The sequence below is a fragment of the Salmo trutta genome, chromosome 31, assembly GCF_901001165.1.
Source record: "Salmo trutta chromosome 31, fSalTru1.1, whole genome shotgun sequence".
NCBI classification, from domain to species: domain Eukaryota; kingdom Metazoa; phylum Chordata; class Actinopteri; order Salmoniformes; family Salmonidae; genus Salmo; species Salmo trutta.
In genome coordinates, this window is record NC_042987.1 from 8,815,489 (window position 1) to 8,836,970 (window position 21,482).

General features: G+C 48.8%; 1 pseudogene; it reads left to right on the top strand.

Moving 5' to 3' along the window:
• Positions 1 to 464: 464 nt before the first annotated feature.
• On the top strand, positions 465 to 21,474 carry LOC115169444 (integrin alpha-6-like; annotated as a pseudogene).
• The last annotated feature ends 8 nt before the right edge of the window (positions 21,475 to 21,482 follow it).

Sequence of the window (21,482 nt, forward strand, 5' to 3'; positions counted from 1 at the left end):
AGCACAGCCATTGCTTAGGCAGCACAAAAGGGTTTACATAAGCAAGAGCAGGGCAGGACAGGGCTTATGACTGGAATAGCCCTACCATTACAAGGTGTAATGGGGCTCCTGAGCGGCGCAGCGGTCTAAGGCACTGCATCTCAGTGCTAGAGGCGTCACTACAGTCCCTGGTTCAACCCTGTGCCTCTCCTAGAATTGCTCTTTGTATAGCCTAGGCCTATACAAATACTAAACCCTCCCACTGACTGAAATGTTCAAAGCATGTCCCTCCTCCATTTTCCTCTGGGTAACAATTGTGTAAATTTCGACCACTCCCCAACTACAATAGTATAGCTTTTTTTCTCACGTTGAAAGTAAGCTAGCTTCTGTATGTTGCTCAACACCTGAGGTAAGAGATCGGATAGGGAGGGAGGGAGGGAAGTGGGGATGTAGGAGGGGCGCGGCACAAGCTTCAAGTGGGCAACATCCCACCCAAAGCCCGAGAGAGCCAGCATAAAGTCAGACATCACTTCACTTGTTCGTGAGTTCTATACCCCGGACAAACAGGCTGCGTTACCGGGAGAAATAACGGTGTTCATTTTCAGTCACACAGAATTAAACCATTTTCGCCGCAATGGGGTTGAGGTTGATCCAGTTGATCTCATATCTTTCGCTTCTCTTTCACCTGGAATGGACGCACATATCGGCTTTCAACCTGGACACAGAAAACGTCCTTGAAAAGAAAGGAGAGCCCGGGAGCCTTTTCGGTTTCTCTCTGGCTATGCATTGGCAATTAAACCCGTTAGATAAAAGAATGTAAGTCTCCCTATTTTTTAATTAGTGTTTATTTTTCCGTTGAAGTTGCGGAGTTGACCGCTAACAGGTTGCTGCTACTGTAGTCCAGTGTTACACTTCAAAGGCTCGCAGGTTCTTCGCAGAAGTTTGTCTCAACGTCATTGTTACCTTTTTTTATTCGGGAGTCATTTTCACTAGTTAATTAACTCCGATTCCGGTTGTTTTGGTCTTACGTTTCGTTAACGTTTCAGATCGGCATGTTTTTGTAACGGGTTAATTATTGGTGAGTTTTACAGCCTTTACTGCCCTTTTGCAGGTTCGTGCCTGTCCGTGCGCGACTCCAACGTCATTATAGGTCGTGGATTAGGCAACAACAAAAAGTCTCGTGATTCCAAACCACTTACTCTGCTCTGTATATTTATAATAGCTCCGGGTAGAAATGGACTTTTGGGGAGTTTTCACTTGGCCACAGATCTAGTTAGGATAATTGTATTAATGCTATTATTATCTGCAGGTCTCATGTCATGTGCACCTTATGCCGTGTGTCCTCACAGTAGAGTAAAGCGAGCCTATACTGTAGATGGCGAATGTCATTGTCGTTGGGGGCAAATACTGTAAAAGTTAGCCTAGTCCCTAGGCTATGGGTGTGGCGAGCTGCAGGGACTGTGCCATTGTGTTAGTCAGGGTCACAGTAGCGTTAGATGGTGTGAAAGCATATATTTAAACACTTGTATTATTTAACCTTTATTTAACTAGGCAGTATAGCCATATACTGTACATCATTGTCTGAAACCTCAAACCAGCTGAGCCTTAACATTTCCAGACAGTCTAGTTGACCTCGAAGATGCTTTTGGCTAAGGGAAAGCACCCCCAACAATGTGCCTCCAACCATGGGAAACAAAAGTGACACCCTTCTGGAGTCTTACCATTAATCTCATTCCTAATTTCACCCTGCTCCTTTTAGCACAGCAGGACTAGCCCCCATCTGCCCTCAACACTCCGGTTAACTACTGACTTAGGATCAGCTGTCCGCACCCCAGACCCCATTCTATACAGCATGTGCTCAATGACTATACTGATTCTAGACCTGTTGTTATGGATTTGTGTTTAGAATAGATTCTACCCTTTTAACAAGGTGTGGAATGTAATGGGTTGTAGTCATTATAGAGTTTTAGGTCTGTAACTTTCTGTAATGGTCGGGGCATTCTTAGTTCTGACCTGAACTTGTCTAAACACACACACACACACTTTGATGTACCAGTTTGGGTCTGTGTCTATATTAGAGGCACGTGGCCGTCAGCCCTGTGCACAGTCAGGCGGTAGAGACAGAAACAAACATGATTAGAGTTGAGATTTCATACCCTGAGATTCCCTCAATGAGTTCTCTCATGTAGAAAACCTGACAGATGTTTATAGAGTGATCACAAAATGGAGGTTGAGTTGAATCCATGTACAGGGAAATCCGGAAAGTATTCAGACCCCTTGACATTTTCCACGTTTTGTTACATTACAGCCTTATTCTAAAATGGATTAAATTGTTTTTTCCCCTCATCAATCTACACACAATAACCCATAATGACAAAGCAAGAACAGGTTTCAGATTTTTATATACATAAGTATTCAGACCCTTTGCTATGAGACTTGAAATTGAGCTCAGTTGCTTCCTGTTTCCATTGATCATCCTTGAGATGTTTCTACAACTTGATTGGAGTCCACCTGTGGTAAATTCTATTGATTGGACATGATTTGGAAAGGCGCACCTGTCTATATAAAGTCCCACAGTTGACAGTGCATGTCGGAGCAAAAACCAAGCCATGAGGTCGAAGGAATTGTCAGAGACAGGATTGTGTTGAGGCACAGATCTGGGGAAGGGTACCAAACATTTTCTGAAGCCTTGAAGGTCCCCAAGAACACCGTGGCCTACATCATTCTTAATTGGAAGAAGTTTGGAACCACCAAGACTCTTCCTAGAGCTGGCCACTCGGCCAAACTGAGCAATTGGGGGAGAAGGGCCTTGGTGAGGGAGGTGACCAAGAACCCGATGGTCACTCTAAAAGAGCTCCAGAGTTCCTCTGTGGAGTTGGGAGAACCTTCCAGAAGGAAAACCATTGCTGCAGGCTTCAACCAATCAGGTCTTTATGGTAGAGTGGTCAGACGGAAGCCACTCCTCAGTAAAAGGCACATGACAGCCCACTTAGTTTGCCAAAAGGCACCATGAGAAACAAGAAAGCATTAAGTCTGTAGAAAACCTGGCACCATTCCTACGGTGAAGCATGGTGGTGGCAGCATCATGCTGTGGGGACATCTTTCAGTGGCAGGGACTGCGAGACTAGTCAGGATCAAGGGAAAGATGAACGGAGCAAAGTACAGAGAGATCCTTGATGATAACCTGCTCCAGAGTACTTAGGACATCAGACTGGGGCGAAGTTTCACCTTCCAACAGGACAATGACCCTAAGCACACAGCCAAGACAACGCAGGAGTGGCTTCGGGACAAGTGTCTGAATGTCTTTGACTGAACCAGCCAGAGCCTGGACTTGAACCCGATCAAACATCTCTGGAGAGACCTGAAAATAGCTGTGTAGCGATGCTCCCCATCCAACCTGACAGAGCTTGAGAGAATCTGCAGAGAAGAATGGGAGAAACTCCCCAAATACAGGTGTGCCAAGCTTGTAGCGTCATACCAAAGAAGACTTGAGGTTGTAATCGCTGCCAAAGGTTCTTCAACAAAGTACTGAGTAAAGGGTCTGAATACTTATGTAAATGTCATATTTCAGTTTTTACATTTTTTTAAATAAATTTGCAAACGTTTCTAAAAACCTGTTTTTGCTTTGTCATTATGGGGTATTGCGTGTAGATTGAGGAGGGAAAATAAGCCTGTAACCTAACAAAATGTGGGGAAAAGTCAAGGGGTCTGAATACTTTCCGAATCCACTGTACATTTCAGGAACACACACTCTAAAAGTCTGTTTCTGTTCCATATGCCCTCAGGACATGTCTCTCATAAACACTGAATCAGCAGGTCTGAGTCATACGTCCCCAAATCCTAACCTACATTATGGGTCAAATGCTGGCCTTAGATATCAGTGCATGCATGAACAGCCAAGTGATTGTGTGTGTGTGTGTGGGCGCATTTGTACAGCGTCGCAGAGTATGTGTGTGCCTATTCAGCAGTGAGAGGTGTGTGTGTGTGTGTGTGTGTGTGTGTGTGTGTGTGTGTGTGTGTGTGTGGCGTTAAAGTGGTGACTGATGCAGTGCAGTCTGTGTATTAGAAGCTATGAGGCCTTCCTGGTCTTTTGTAACTGTGTCCGTGTGAGTCGGCACGTTGTTGGTAACAAACCGTACGCACGCGCAAACTCACACATACTGTGTACACAGGCACACACACACACAAACGCGCACGCACACACACACAGGCACGCACACACACGCACACACACACGCACGCACACTTGCACGCACACACACACACACAAACGCACAGACATGCACACACTGCACTGCAGGAGTTGAAATCCACAATGGTAACCGTTGACTGACCTTGGGCGAGTGGACCCTTCAGTGTACAGGGCACTAAAGTCAGCAGCCATGCGTCATCAGGATATACTGTACACACTATGTAATGCTGCCAGAGGCTACACTTCTTCGCTGCCTACCTCAGTAGATCAGGATTCCAGACTGTCTGTGCTGTCTGGGGGGTGTTTCTTGGAATCTAGGGTGTGTGTGTGTGTGTGTGTGTGAAAGGTGAGTCACACGTCTGTGCCACGCCCGAGCAGTTCTGCCAAACTGAGCCCGTGCCTCACAGGTGTGTGTGTTTGTGAGCACATTAAAAAAAAAAAAAAATGTAATTGTTTTTTTTTATACCTGCAGGCAATGGAGGGATCTGTTTGGCACGGGTCTGTGGGGGGGAGGGTGGGGGCAGGTGTGTCTGTGTGTCTCACGTACACGCTGAAGAGCAAGGGATTGTGCGCATGTGGGTTAGGTTCCAAAGTCGGTCACAACTGCAGAGAGTTGGCTCTCCTCTCTGCGTGGGAGAAAGTAATAAAGTGTCACGGAGAGAACGAGAGAGAGGAGGGAAGGAGGGAAGGCTGTGACTAAGGGACTGAGGTAGAGGTAGAGAGAACGTCTTCGTGAAAGTGTATGGCAGAGAGAGAGAGAACCCATTCCAGCATGTTCTATAGACAGACGTCCAGCGTGCAGAGCTGTGAGGTTTCCATGTGCGACAGATCTTTGATCTCTCAGATCCTGGATAGACAGGAGATTGATGTTTAGTGGGAAGGTTAGGGTTAGAGTTCAAAGGTTTGTTCAGAGTCCTGGGGAAAAAAAGCGCTAAATGAATGCAATATTTTATCGCTGCAGTTTTTGTTGTTGTTTGGACTACGATACATGTACAGCATGTGAAAGAATGATCTCCTGCACACACACACCTCTTCCCCCAAACACACCTCTTTGTCTGCCCGTTCTCTCCTGCCTGCAGGCTGATCCAGGTTAGCTCAAGTTAGCCAACATCAAAGCTGAGGAGTGGTGGAGGGACATCTGGAGGAATGCTGACAGACTAAATCACCTTTTACAGCTGGGCACCGAATACACACACAGTCCGTCAGTTACTCAATCCACGCTGTCTGTCTCCCACACAGACCTGGTACGAGGTACCAAATGGAAGAAAACGGACTGAAACACTGAGGGACTGGACTACCTGATCTTGTCCAATAAGAAGCACAAAGCGTTTTGTTACGGTGTATTCTAATTAACACAACCCTGGGTTTATATCAGTCCTGGCGAGGAGCATAGAGAACTTGGCGTTAAAACGTCAAGACTTCTGGAATTCATTAGGGTTCTGTAAAATGTTCTGGGATCCATTTAGAACTGAAATGTTCTGAAAGTTTCACTGATGTTGATCCATCGTTGCTTGGTAACAAGATGTGGTGGTGCGTATAGGCAGCGAGCTGTTCACACGGAAGCTGTTCCTCGATTTGGTGTTTCTCTGTTTCTTTCGGCTGTAGGCTGTTGGGCCTCGTTGTGTGTTTGTGAAAAGAGAGAGAGAGAGAATGGCTGTTTCTACTGTTTCCCTTTGCTGTGTTTGTTCATACAGGGAGTGTGAAGAGAGCTTTACTTTTTGGGGAGTAAAAATGTTTGACCATTAAAAAGTCCTATTTTCCCTAACCCTTAACCTAACCCTAACGCGCACGCACGCACACACACACTGAATGTTTGTCTTTGTCCTTCCTGTGGATTTGATTCTCTTACTTCCTGTACATGTGGTGAATGATTGGAAAAGCAGCTGTGTCGTTAGCCATTATCAGTAGAACAATACACACTCCCTCTCTTCACACTCCCTGTCTCCCTCACACACTCCCTGTCTCCCTCTCTTCACACTCCCTGTCTCCCTCTCTTCACACTCCCTGTCTCCCTCTCTTCACACTCCCTGTCTCCCTCCCTTCACACTCCCTGTCTCCCTCTCACACACTCCCTGTCTCCCTCACACACTCCCTGTCTCCCTCACACACTCCCTGTCTCCCTCACACACTCCCTGTCTCCCTCTCTTCACACTCCCTGTCTCCCTCTCTTCACACTCCCTGTCTCCCTCTCACACACTCCCTGTCTCCCTCACACACTCCCTGTCTCCCTCTCTTCACACTCCCTGTCTCCCTCTCTTCACACTCCCTGTCTCCCTTCACACTCCCTGTCTCCCTCTCTTCACACTCCGTCTCCCTCTCACACACTCCCTGTCTCCCTCTCTTCACACTCCCTGTCTCCCTCTCACACACTCCCTGTCTCCCTCCCTTCACACTCCCTGTCTCCCTCTCTTCACACTCCCTGTCTCCCTCACACACTCCCTGTCTCCCTCCCTTCACACTCCCTGTCTCCCTCTCTTCACACTCCCTGTCTCCCTCTCACACACTCCCTGTCTCCCTTCACACTCCCTGTCTCCCTCTCTTCACACTCCCTGTCTCCCTCACACACTCCCTGTCTCCCTCCCGTCACACTCCCTGTCTCCCTCTCTTCACACTCCCTGTCTCCCTCTCTTCACACTCCCTGTCTCCCTCTCTTCACACTCCCTGTCTCCCTCTCTTCACACTCCCTGTCTCCCTCTCACACACTCCCTGTCTCCCTCTCTTCACACTCCCTGTCTCCCTCTCTTCACACTCCCTGTCTCCCTCTCTTCACACTCCCTGTCTCCCTCTCACACACTCCCTGTCTCCCTCTCTTCACACTCCCTGTCTCCCTCTCTTCACACTCCCTGTCTCCCTCTCACACACTCCCTGTCTCCCTCTCTTCACACTCCCTGTCTCCCTCTCTTCACACTCCCTGTCTCCCTCTCTTCACACTCCCTGTCTCCCTCTCACACACTCCCTGTCTCCCTCTCTTCACACTCCCTGTCTCCCTCTCACACACTCCCTGTCTCCCTCTCTTCACACTCCCTGTCTCCCTCTCTTCACACTCCCTGTCTCCCTCTCTTCACACTCCCTGTCTCCCTCTCTTCACACTCCCTGTCTCCCTCTCTTCACACTCCCTGTCTCCCTCTCACACACTCCCTGTCTCCCTCTCTTCACACTCCCTGTCTCCCTCTCTTCACACTCCCTGTCTCCCTCTCTTCACACTCCCTGTCTCCCTCTCTTCACACTCCCTGTCTCCCTCTCTTCACACTCCCTGTCTCCCTCTCTTCACACTCCGTCTCCCTCTCACACACTCCCTGTCTCCCTCTCTTCACACTCCCTGTCTCCCTCTCTTCACACTCCCTGTCTCCCTCTCTTCACACTCCCTGTCTCCCTCTCACACACTCCGTCTCCCTCTCTTCACACTCCCTGTCTCCCTCTCTTCACACTCCCTGTCTCCCTCTCTTCACACTCCCTGTCTCCCTCTCTTCACACTCCCTGTCTCCCTCTCACACACTCCCTGTCTCCCTTCACACTCCCTGTCTCCCTCTCTTCACACTCCCTGTCTCCCTCTCACACACTCCCTGTCTCCCTCTCTTCACACTCCCTGTCTCCCTCTCTTCACACTCCCTGTCTCCCTCTCTTCACACTCCCTGTCTCCCTCTCTTCACACTCCCTGTCTCCCTCTCTTCACACTCCCTGTTTTACTACCAGTGGCAGGCTACTGGGTAATGGGCCTCGCACGCGTTACATTGCCCAGACATTAGTAAACAATTGAGACCACATACAATTCAAACATCGTTTCATATACTTTTACTGCAGTCACTGTGTATAACTGGGTAATTGCACTCTGTTTATGTGTGTAGTTATAAACCATAATGTGCCGTGCAGCGTAGTCTGAGGAGCAGGTCCAAGTTGTTCCTAACCATTGATGCCGGGTCAGCTCTTTCCTCCTGCCCTGATGTTTTAGGGTAGGATTCTGAGGAGGGTAATGTGATCTTAGATCTGTGGTGAAGTGGAAACGTGTACCTTGAGTGTAGCCTTAACCCAAGTGACCACAGGGTTTTACCAAACTACAGCGTCGGCGTGGCTAAGGGGATACCTCTTCCTTCCACCTATTCTCCTGACTTCCTGTTAGTGTATGTATAGCAGGGGGGCAACACGAAGGATGCTCTTTGTTTTCAGATCAGTGTTGGAGCAGTCGCTTAATTACCTGGGCACGATTCCATTCATTTATTTCCACTCACACCCCTCCACATGATCTCTCCACTCTGGGAAATCTCCACTGAGGCCCAGAGGAGTCAGCAGCCACATCACTCTCTCCCGCTCTCTTTCTCCCGTCTCAATTCAATTTCAATTCAAGGGGCTTTACTGGCACGGGAAACGTATGTGTACGTTGGCAAGGCGAGTGAGGTAGATCATCAACGAAATGTTTTGTCCCCAGTTGACTTAAGAGGAACCAGTGAGTTTCTGTCAGTTCTTGGCTGAGAGGCCAGACACCATGGTGTTATGCTACACACAGCACAGTTAGAGCAGGCCTCTTATTAATGCGCACGCCCACTTTTCTGTCTTTGCTAAAGAAACTAACTCAAGCCCAGTGCCTTGGCTTAAAGACGGATATTTGTTTGGTACAAAAGCATTAGCAAGGTTTAACAGGACATGCCCTCAACGTCAGTCCTTCGTTCCAAATATCGGGGGAGATGCCAGAGGATGTTAACCAGTTTAAGTATAGCCAATTGGAGGATGTGGTCTGTATATATGATCATTTCATTGAGGATACCGTCAACACTACAGGCCTTTTTTGGGTTGGAGGGGTTTGTATTTTGTCATGGTAGGAAATGTAAAGACAGGAGTCTTTAATAGTTGATTCTAAGATTTGTATTTGATCATGTATATGTTTTTGCTGTTTGCTATAGAGCCCAAAAAGATTGGAGAAGTGGCTTATCCATAGATCTCCATTTTGGATAGATAACTCTTCATGTTGTTTGTTTAGTGTTTTCCAATTTTCCCAGAAGTGGTTTGATTCTATGGAATCTTCAATTACATTGAGCAGATTTCTGACGTGCTGTTCCTTCTTTTTCCATAGTGTATTTCTGTATTGTTTTAGTGATTCACCATAGTGAAGGCGTAAGGCTCAGGTTTTCTGGGTCTCTGTGTTTTTGGTTAGACAGGTTTCTCAATTTCTTTCTTAGGTTTTTGCATTCTTCATCAAACCATCTGTCATTGTTGTTCATTTTCTTAGGTTGTCTGCTTGAAATGTTTTGATTTGTTAGGGACGCTGAGAGGTCAAATATACTGTTTAAGTTTTCTACTGCCAAGTTTACACCTTCACTATTACAATGAAACCTTTTTGTCCAGGAAATTGTCTCGAAGGGATTGAACTTGTTTTTGCCTAATTGTTTTTGGGGTCGATTTCCACACTATTTTCCTTCCATCTATAGCATTTCTTAACATGATTCAGTTCCTTTGGCTTTGATGCCTCATGATTTGAGCGTAGCTCTGTTTAAGCAGAGCGATCTCTCTCCTATCTCTGTCTTTCACACTCTTAATGAGTTAACCACATTAAAGGCCCCTTGACCCCAAACATGCCTCTGTTCACCCACATGGGTATGAATACGAGCTGTGTTCAAAACAGCTGGGGTTTTCTTAATCTCATCGAGTACTTAAACCATAGAAATCATTCTAGTATGGCTTTTTTTTAAAAAAACCTTTTGATGAAAGACCCTCGGATGAGAGTTTTTCAAGGTCAAGTTCAAGTGCATTGAGACCCACATAGCGATCAATGCAAACTGAAATCCATGAACATGACAAATGGCCTATCCCAAAATCACAGCAAGGTTTCTAAATAGATACAAGGTAAAACAGGCCTGCGCTAAAACCATGTGATTTGTACGACCAGGCATTAAGCATTTCTATGCATTGAGCTGCTTGCAAAGCTTCAGTTCATTTCATGACTGACGATTGTCATCAAGAACACACGCGCACGCGTGCACACACACACACACACAGACAGCCTCAGTGATGGGGAACTTTTGATATGCTGCTGTGGGAAACTTTGAGTAATGCATCGTGGGTACTGGGGTGTGGTGGCTGTGACCCCTCTCTAAGAGCCCCTCTTGTCTGTGGTTCCATAAAGAGTGTGTGTGTGTGTGTGTCCACTCTCTTGAGTGTGCATGTGTGTGTCTCCATTCCACTTTTTCTTGTGTGTGCCCACCCTTTGTGGATGAATGTTATCGCTGAGTCGCAGTTCTGTCCAATCATGAAAGCTCTCTTTGTCTGATGGGTGCTGGGGGGGGGCAGATCATGGGAACAGCAGTTTGATTGAGTGTGTGCATGTGTGTGTGTGTGTGTGTGTGTGTGTGTGTGTGTGTGTGTGTGTGTGTGTGAGAGACACTCTCTGATGTTCTCTGTTGAAAGGGAGATGCTGTGTGACTCAGAGGGAAAGTGAGAGGGGAGGACCGAGGGCTGCTGACAGGCTGGTTAAGATTACCGCAGGTGTCAAAGTGTAGGACTCCACATTGTCCCAGATCTACTGGCTCACCGACTGTAGCTTCCTCTTATAATGGGTCTACGCTGGTGGTTTGAATGATGACCGCTTTGGAAAATGTGGATCGGACAAGAACAGGGAGTGATGTGTGTACCAGTCATGTTGTAATATTGCTGTGTGTGTGTGTGTGTGTGTTTCCTGTATTCAAACATGGCCTTGTGGTGTGTGTGTTACAGGTTGCTGGTTGGTGCTCCAAGGGCCAAAGCTCTGAGAGGTCAGAAGGCCAAGATCACAGGAGGACTCTACAACTGTGACACCACTTCCACTTCCTCCAGCTGTAGCCGAGTGCAGTTCGACAACGATGGTGAGCTCACCTCTAAACACGCGCCTTTTCGCTCGTCGTCTGTCCACACAAGTCCTTACAAGGGAGTCGTCTGCTAGCCATCACTAGGTTTTCAGCAGCTGATCAGGATTTGAGGATTTTTTTGTGTGTGTGTGCAGAGGACGTGAACACCGAGAGTAAGGAGAACCAATGGATGGGTGTAACAGTAAACAGCCAGGGGCCGGGAGGAAAGATTGTGGTAAGTGTGTGTGTGTGTGCGTGCGTGCGCATGAGTGCGTTTTAAATGATTGACCCGACTGACAGCTCTGTTAACCAATCCCTCTGCTCTCTCTCCAGACGTGTGCCCACCGCTACCAGCGCCGTCTGTTTGTGAACACAGCCCAGGAGTCTCGTGACATCACGGGGCGGTGTTACGTGCTGAGCCAGGACCTGACCATCGGTACCGAGTCTGATGAGGACGGAGGGAACTGGAGGTTCTGTGAGGGGCGGGCACGCGGCCATGAGAGGTTTGGTTCATGCCAACAGGGTCTGTCTGCCACCTTCACCAGGGACTACCACTACCTGGTGTTTGGTGCTCCTGGAGCTTACAACTGGAAAGGTAGGTGGAGGGTGAGAGCGTGTGTGCCTGAAATCAAACACTCGTCGTTTATCTGAAAGGATCAGATTGGTGTCGATAATACGGGAAACGCCTACCAGAGGGGTAGATGGACCATGTTGCGTACACCTATCTCATCCTTTCAGATCTATGAGTTCCGGCTCAGGGGCTAGAGGTCGGGGTTAGGGGTCAGTGTAAGGTTAGGGGATAAGCTCGGGGTTAGGGGTCAGTGTAAGGTCAGGGTTAGGGGTCAGTGTAAGGTTAGGGGATAAGGTCGGGGTTAGGGGTCAGTGTAAGGTTAGGAGATACGATCAGGGTTAGGGGTCAGTGTAAGGTTAGGGGATAAGGTCAGTGTTAGGGGTCAGTGTAAGGTTAGGGGATAAGATCAGGGTTAGGGGTCAGTGTAAGGTTAGGGGATAAGGTCAGGGTTAGGGGTCAGTGTAAAGTTAGGGGATAAGGTCAGGGTTAGGGGTCAGTGTAAAGTTAGGGGATAAGGTCAGGGTTAGGGGTCAGTGTAAGGTTAGGGGATAAGGTCAGGGTTAGGGGTCAGTGTAAGGTCAGGGGATAAGGTCAGGGTTAGGGGTCAGTGTAAGGTTAGGGGATAAGGTCAGGGTTAGGGGCCAGTGTAAGGTCAGGGTTAGGGGTCAGTGTAAGGTTAGGGGATAAGGTCGGGGTTAGGGGTCAGTGTAAGGTTAGGGGATAAGGTCAGGGTTAGGGGTCAGTGTAAGGTTAGGAGATAAGATCAGGGTTAGGGGTCAGTGTAAGGTTAGGGGATAAGGTCAGTGTTAGGGGTCAGTGTAAGGTTAGGGGATAAGATCAGGGTTAGGGGTCAGTGTAAGGTTAGGGGATAAGGTCAGGGTTAGGGGTCAGTGTAAAGTTAGGGGATAAGGTCAGGGTTAGGGGTCAGTGTAAAGTTAGGGGATAAGGTCAGGGTTAGGGGTCAGTGTAAGGTTAGGGGATAAGGTCAGGGTTAGGGGTCAGTGTAAGGTTAGGGGATAAGGTCAGGGTTAGGGGTCAGTGTAAGGTCAGGGGATAAGGTCAGGGTTAGGGGTCAGTGTAAGGTTAGGGGATAAGGTCAGGGTTAGGGGCCAGTGTAAGGTCAGGGTTAGGGGTCAGTGTAAGGTTAGGGGATAAGGTCGGGGTTAGGGGTCAGTGTAAGGTTAGGGGATAAGGTCAGGGTTAGGGGTCAGTGTAAGGTTAGGGGATAAGGTCAGGGTTAGGGGTCAGTGTAAGGTTAGGGGATAAGGTCAGGGTTAGGGGTCAGTGTAAGGTCAGGGGATAAGGTCAGGTTTAGGGGTCAGTGTAAGGTTAGGGGATAAGGTCAGGGTTAGGGGCCAGTGTAAGGTCAGGGGATAAGGTCAGGGTTAGGGGTCAGTGTAAGGTTAGGGGATAAGGTCAGGGTTAGGGGCCAGTGTAAGGTCAGGGGATAAGGTCAGGGTTAGGGGTCAGTGTAAGGTTAGGGGATAAGGTCAGGGTTAGGCCAGGGTTAGGTAGATTAGATTAGTACAGTCTACATGGCCCCTTCCTCTCTCATCAGCTGATGCTCAAATCTATGAACCGCTGTGACCTCTAGTGGTAGCAAAACCACAATGATAAAACATTTTTGTTTTCGATTAGGGTCATGTCATCGTGTACATAACTTTTCCCCCAAAAAATTCAGCTCATGAGGATGTTTCATGTGTTGTTTTTGTCATGTTTTTAAGTTACTGTTTTTCCATTCATTATTTGCTTGTGTTGAGATTTTCCTCCTCATCTTATCATCTCCATGTTCCCCTTCACTTCCCCATCTCCCATCCCTCCATCCCCCCATCCCCCGTCCTTCCATCCCCCCAATCCTTCCATCCCTCCATCCCCCATCCCCCATCCCTCCATCCTTCCATCCCTCCATCCTTCCATCCCCCATCCCTCCATCCTTCCATCCCTCCATCCCCATCCCTCCATCCTTCCATCCCTCCATCCCCCATCCCTCCATCCTTCCATCCCTCCATCCCCCATCCCTCCATCCTTCCATCCCTCCATCCCCCATCCCTCCATCCCTCCATCCCTCCATCCTTCCATCCTTCCATCCCCCATCCCTCCATCCCTCCATCCCTCCATCCTTCCATCCTTCCATCCCTCCATCCTTCCATCCTTCCATCCCCCATCCCTCCATCCTTCCATCCCCCATCCCCCATCCCTCCATCCCCCATCCCTCCATCCCTCCATCCTTCCATCCCTCCATCCTTCCATCCCTCCATCCTCCATCCCCCATCCCTCCATCCTTCCATCCCCCATCCCTCCATCCTTCCATCCCCCATCCCTCCATCCTTCCATCCCCCATCCCTCCATCCTTCCATCCCCCATCCCTCCATCCTTCCATCCCCCATCCCTCCATCCTTCCATCCCTCCATCCCCCATCCCTCCATCCTTCCATCCTTCCATCCCCCATCCCTCCATCCTTCCATCCCTCCATCCCTCCATCCTTCCATCCCTCCATCCCCCACCCCTCCAGGTGTGGTGAGAGTAGAGCAGAAGAACAACACTCTGTTGGAGATGGGTTTCTATGACGACGGGCCCTATGAGGTGGGCGATGAGAACCGGTTAGACCCAGACCTGGTCCCCGTGCCCGCTAACAGTTACTTGGGTAGGTACATCTAAACTCTTCCGTCCCTCGTTCCTCTCGCTCGCCCTCCTCTATGTGTGTCCAGGTGAGCTCTTCACAACCACCGTGTCCAGCTCCAGTGTTGAAACACTGTGTACAAGTCACTTCCATCTCAGATTGCTATGGAGACCGACGTAACGGGCCAATAGCTACTTAGGTTTGTATTACTTCCCGCGCGATGACATCATGCTCTCCATAACCAATGGAATGACTCAGTGCACTAGTTATCGTCATGGGCGGGGAAACGTGTTCGATTTTGAAAATGTTTTTATTTTATTGAACCTTATTTAACTTGGCAAGTCAGTTAAGAACACGTTCTTATTTACAATGACGTCGAGGTGATCTATAAATCACCTCAAGTTCCAACCAACTTGTCCACATGACAGAGAGAACAGTGAATCTGTACAACACAAAGCTTTGGCCCGAGTGCGGCATATGGATGAGATCATTCATGTTTTGGGAATGGGTCGGGGTGATGCCAAGTCCAGGTGCTGTTTTTGTTAGTGTTCCTGTTTGGTTTGGTCCCTTCGTGCTGTGTCATGCGCGGTCAGTAAAACATTATTCTAAACGTGTTTTTTTTTCTTTGTCGTTGTCCGTCTACATCCGTATTCAGCCGGTGTCCCATCCATTTAGCGAAGCACCAGCTCTTCACCTGGAGCAAGGCTGTTTTTATGCGGCCCGTACAGTACATGGACTGACTGATTGATTGATTTAAATATGTCTCTCCTATCAGGCTTCTCTCTGGACTCGGGGAAGGCCATCACTAAGAAGGGTCAGCTGACTGTGGTTGCCGGTGCCCCGAGAGCCAATCACAGCGGGGCAGTGGTGTTGCTAAAGAAGGAGACCGAAGCGTCCACCATGTTGTCACCAGAGCACATCCTGGAAGGGGAGGGGCTGGCCTCGTCGTTCGGCTACGACCTCGCTGTGGTGGATCTGACCGCCGACGGGTACGTCTCGCTCTTTTTCTCTCGTTCTTTCTCCCGACCGCCAACGAGGCGAATCTATACGCTGCACCTTCCCCATCAAAAGCGGTTTCTCTCCACGTGCCAGGGTGTCATTTGGCTCGAGCCCCTCGGATGATCTTGGAGTTGAGGCGACTAGTTCCGTGCTGAGACGATCTCTCTCTGTTTCCCTTGCTCCCTCTCGGTCTCTCTGGCTCTAGGTGGGAGGACATCGTGGTGGGAGCCCCGCAGTTTTTTGAGAAGGACGGGGAGGTGGGCGGAGCCATTTATGTCTACGTTAACAAGGGCGGAGACTGGAGTAAGGTCACGCCCACCAGGATAGACGGACCTCGGGACTCCATGTTTGGACTGGCCGTAGAAAACCTGGGAGATCTCAACCTGGATGGCTATAAGGGTAAGGGGCGCGCACGTGTGTGTGTGTATTGATAAGTCTGTCTTTGCCTTTGTGTGTGTGTGTGTAGATGGTGAGTAATGCTGCCTCTCTCTCTGCCAGACATCGCTGTGGGAGCACCCTATTATGACAGTGGGTCAGGGAAGGTGTTTATCTACCACGGCTCAGCTCAGGGCATCAACGTCAAACCTGCACAGGTGTTGTCAGGAGTGCCATCGGAGACAAAGTTGTTTGGTTATTCCCTAGCCGGTAACATGGACCTGGACAGGAACTCGTACCCTGACCTGGCCGTTGGATCTCTCTCCGACTCTGTGTTCGTCTACAGGTAACCATGGCAATCGGTCATCTACCCCACAATGTTTTGTTTGTACATTTCTACATTCCATTTGTTAATACCTTCTTTTTTTGGGGGGGGGGCACTTTCTTGACCTTTAAACATTTGACCCTGTGACATCACTCCAGGACGCGGCCGGTCATTAGCATCCAGAAGGTTGTCAAGACAACGCCAAAGGAGATCGATCTGACTAAGAAAAACTGTGGCAACAGCATCTGGTGAGTGTGCTGTTTACCTGCAAAATAGGGACAATGAGAAACCATTTAAACCATGTTCACAAATACAAATGACTTGCTGTGTTTCCAGCTTGGAGGTAGAGGCCTGCTTCTCCTACACCGCCAACCCTAAATCCTACAGCCCCAGACTGAGTAAGACAACACCTTTTGTGTTATGATTTCTTCAGTGGGCTTTTTAGGCCTTAGATCTGTATGCAAAAGTAACTGTCCCTCTCCCTCTCTCTCTCTGTCTCGTTCTCTCTCCCCTCCTCAGCGGTGGCGTACTCCTTTGAGGTGGAGGCGGAGCGTCGGAAGAAGGGTCTCCCTCCCAGAGTGACCTTCTCCACGCGTTCCAGCGACGTCAACGACTACCAGTCCACCGGTGTTCTCGTCCTCAGTGGACAGGGCAAGAAGGAGTGTATCACCGCCAAACTCACCCTGCAGGTACTAGATCCCAACTCGCACGACTCGTGACACTGCTTGCCGTAAGAAAGAGGGAGGGGTAGCGAGAGGGGAGGAAAGAGAGAGATAATCTCAAGACGGTCTTTCACCAACCTTGCGGGTAAAATACGGACAAGAATCAGCCTCCTCTGTCCTTTGCCAGTGATATATAAGCCAGTACCACGTATCTCTTATCTGTAATCTGTGTGTCTGTCACCTACAGGAGAACATTAAGGACAAGCTCAGGGGAATCCCCATCGACGTTACCGTGGAGATAAAGAACTCCAAAAGGAAAAGAAGAGCGCTCCCAGAACTCCCGCCCATCCTCGACTCCAACGAGCCTATCACGGCCCGCGCTGAGGTGACCGACGACAACCGTAACACAGTCTCCTATTGGCCAGCTTCGGGTCGGCCTGTGTGACAAGAGTTTTACGACCGTGGCCTGCTCTTAAAGCCCGTTCCCTCTGGTCTGGCGTGAGTCTGTCTGATCGGCATGCTGTTCCCTGTGTGTGTAGGTGAGCTTCCTGAAGGAGGGCTGTGGCAGTGATAATGTGTGTCAGAGCAACGTACAGCTCCAGCATCGCTTCTGCTACAGAGAACCCAACAAGGACGTCTTCCATCCACTACCTATGTGAGTAGAACATCTGAACCTGTGTCGCTAACCAACACCTGGGTGAATGGAATCAACGCTGACATAAATCTGCCGGTGTCCTTGCAGAGAGGATGGGGTGCCAGTAGTCTCCCTTAGCGACCAGAAGGACATCGCCCTGGAGATCACGGTGACCAATCAGAATGGAGATGATGCCCACGAGGCGGCGTTGGTTGCCTCCTTCCCCCCCTCGCTCTCCTACTCTGCCTCCCGCTCTGCACCCAACGCGGTGAGTTTACACCTCTCCTCTTCTGTCACACGCCCTCTCTCTCTCTCTCCTTCCCCTCTTCCGTTCTTCAGGCCGGTTACCGAGTTGTGACTTGGCTGTTGTCGATTGCAGGACAAGCAGGTGATCTGTGTGACCAATACGAACGGCTCCCAGGCAGACTGTGAGCTGGGGAACCCCTTCAAGCGAGGCTCAGAGGTGAGAGACGCCGAGGCCAATCACCATCACCGGCTGAAGCGCGTGCGCGTGCTGACCTGTCCGTCTGTGTGTTTCAGGCGACGTTCTACATCATCCTGAGTACAGCTGGCATCTCTCTGAACACCACAGAGCTGGAGATAGATCTGAAGCTGGAGACGTGAGTATACGCCGCCCGCCTCCCTCCACGATGAGATGCTGCACGGCTACATTTGACCAACGGTGCTGATTTGACCTCTGACCTTTCAGGACGAGTGACCAGCAAAACGTGGCCAGAGTCAAGGCCAAGGCCAAAGTGGTGATCGAGCTGCTGCTGTCCCTCACAGGGTACAACGATATGATTTGCCAGCTGCTTACTTTAATGTGCTTTCATGTGCTTTTACACGTGAGAACCAAATGAGTTGTCGCACCTGCCAGCATCGGAGCGTCAGTATGACGACGTTTGTGTTCACGGCGTGTTTCTTGTTTTCCCAGAGTGGCCAAGCCCTCCCAGGTCTACTTTACTGGAGAGGTCAAAGGTGAGAGCGCCATGAAGTCCGAGGGAGACATCGGCAGCCCCATCGAGTATGAGTTCAGGGTAAGCCTATTCGTTTGGTTCTTTTCCGGAATAATGACGTCATTATCAAACAGGGTCCACTATAAACTGAACTCACCTGTCCTTTGACTGCCTTTTGATTGACAGGTGATTAACCTGGGGAAGCCCCTGAAGACATACGGCAGCGCCGCCCTGATCGTCAATTGGCCAAAGGAGACGGTGGAGGGGAAGTGGCTCCTGTACCTGATGAAGATCGACTCCAGAGGCCTGGAACAGATCACCTGCTCCCCTGAGAGAGAGATCAACTCACTCACTGTCAAAGAGGTTAGGAAACTCCAATCTCCTTGGACCTTTCTGGTCCCAAGGCAAACAAACTAACAGTCCCAGTACAGTTACCTCTGTTGTTCTCACCAAGGGAATGTTTGTTCCGAATGATCTTGTGTCACACTCCGTTTAGGAGCCGAGCAGCACCAGGAGAAGACGAGCCGTAGGGGAGACGGACAAACCTCAGGGGGGGAACCATCGCACGACTGACTGACAAGAGGAAATACACTACTCTGGTAACACAACCTTCTCTCCCAGCTGCTCAACGTTTAAATGTTGTGTTATTAGTCGTATACGAGCTCTACTCTAACGTGTGTGTGTGTGTGTGTGTGTGTGTGTGTGTGTGTGTGTGTGTGTGTGTGTGTGTGTGTGTGTGTGTGTGTGTCTGTGTGTGTTACAGTCGTGTGAGGACGGGGCAAAGTGTGTGGAGATTCGCTGCCCCCTTCAGGGCCTGGACAGTAATGCAGTCATCCTGCTCAGATCCCGCCTCTGGAACAGCACATTCCTGGAGGTAAGACACGCACCTCCCTCTGCTATTTGACTGCACCTCACGTTCCTGTCCACTCTCACCCCCCTCTGTGTTTCCCAACAGGAGTACTCCAAGCTGAACTATCTGGACGTGATCGTGAAAGCCTCTCTCAGAGTGGACGGCGCTGCTAAAAACATGGTCCTGAGGAACGCCGAGACGCAGGTACTTGACCAGTTTCACATTTCGAACACAAAAAAAAAAAACACCCACATCTTTCTGTTGACTTCCTGTTGACCCTCTATTGCTGCTGTCTTTTCTCAGGTGAGAGTGACGGTGTTCCCAGAGCGCCGTGTGGCTCAGTACGGAGGACTCCCGTGGTGGATCATCCTGGTGGCCATCTTGTTAGGGCTGCTGCTACTCGGCCTGCTGGTCTTCCTGCTGTGGAAGGTAAGACTAGAAGAGCACGGATAAATGTCACTGTTTACAGTATGAATACACACACGTACGTACACACACACACACACACACACGCACACACACACTAATGCAATTGCTTCTCTTTAGTGTGGTTTCTTCGGGAAAAAGAAAGAGGATGTACCCCCCTCTGACAAAGAGAGATTGACGTCTTCTGATGCGTAAAAGAGGGAGAGACGCTGTCTCTGGGGTAAACGCATCTATACCCACCCATACATGCCCAGGGTCACAGAGGATGGACGGACACAGTGGCAGACTAACTATCGCTGAATGGGGGGGGGGGGGGGGGGCGCTTTCGCTAATGAACAAGCAGTAAAGGGGCTCAGAGCTACGAAATCAAATGCAATGGCTTTGACGAGGGAACGGATGGAATGTTAAAGAGCTCAGCTGACAGGTTGCTGTAGAAAAAGCACTTCTAGTTTCTGCTTGGAAATGTCCTTCTTTCTAACTGTTGTTGAGTTATGGACGGTTTACTTGCATGGCCGTGTGGGGATGAATGCTTCCTTTGGTTGAAAAATCCTTATGCCATGTACACGAACTGTTCTATCGCTCTAAAGACCTTCTGGGTTGGTCCTTGTGGTCTTCATCGCTCTCCGTCTCTGGTTTCTGCTTCTGTGGTCGCCATTGGAACTTCAAGCACTTCCTGTCTGAAGGCTCTGAAGTGGTTCTCTCTCAGCCTGGTTTATAGGGGCGTTGCTACATTACAGCTTTCTGCATGTAGGACCACCGACGGCTCTGTATCGCCTCCTACTGTTCAAGAGCCTCACTCACATCTCTGCCCTTAAAGGGATAGTACACCCCAAAATCAAACATTTAGACTTTTCCATAGTTTGATGTGAGGGTGAACTATTCCTTTCATGTTGTCGAGAGGCTCAAAACTGCTAGTTACTGACTTTCTATGTGCTGTTTTTTTTGTTGTTGCCGCCGACAGTGTGGGTTTTTCAGACGCTCCAAGTACGACGACAGCGTTCCCAGTTACAATGCGGTGCGGATACAAAAGGAGGAGAAAGACCAACTGGGAAGCCTGGAAAAGAAAGCCTGGATAACGAGCTGGAGTGAGAACGAGAGTTACTCTTAATGGTGGAACGCTGGAGCTCCCGTTCCCACAGACATTGATCTGACTATTCCAAGGCCCCGCGCCATAGTATGGACACATCAAAAATTACACATTTAAAAAAAGGATTGTAGAAAAGCTTTATTTGTGTACTTTAAGGACAGGCGGTTAGATAAGGTGAAATAACACTTCATCAAATTGTCCCTTTTTGGGGATCAATTAAGTAGTACCTTGTCTGATTGAATTTTATCTTGATAGTGACATCCATGTTGATCACTGGACAGAAAGAAGATTTGTGTGTTATTTTACATTTTGGGTCAAGAATCCCGGCTGTCTCTCTTTCAAAGCTCTGGACGTTGTTTTGTAAATGTACACTTATGGAATAGGCTAGAGTGTTTTATATGTTTTGTATATTTTGAAGAATGTGTATTTATTGAATGAGGAGAATGTTACCTACAAAGTACTCCACTGGCCAAATCATTTTTCAGAATGAGTTTTTTTTTCTTCCAAGATATGGAAGGATGGATGCCTCGAATCACAAATAATCTCAAAACCGTTTGGGTGTAAGGACAGTTCTACACATTTCGCGTGTTTAACTGTGGCCATTTTTCCTCAAGTTAAAGCAGGAGCTAAATCAACAGCTATCCCATTCAATCTTTCTATATTATTTATATCTATGTACTAACGTCACCATCCATAACTGCTCAGAGAGAACGTTGTGAACTTATAAGTATTCGATTGTTGAGATGGACCAGTGAAGCAGAGTGAGTGGAGAAACTACATATCGTAGTTCTTCTAACCGGTCACGTTAAATCAGTGTTCATTTCAAGGAAGTGAAGAAATTATGCCTTTTTTTTTTGTAGAAGTATTTAAACAGGACCCATTTGATGATTAACGTGGAGGATTTGTCCAGTGACAGCTGTTGACAATGTAAAGTAAAAGTGTGAAAAATTGCCATGCTAAATAAATGTTTTTACATCCTGTACAAAGTCACGTC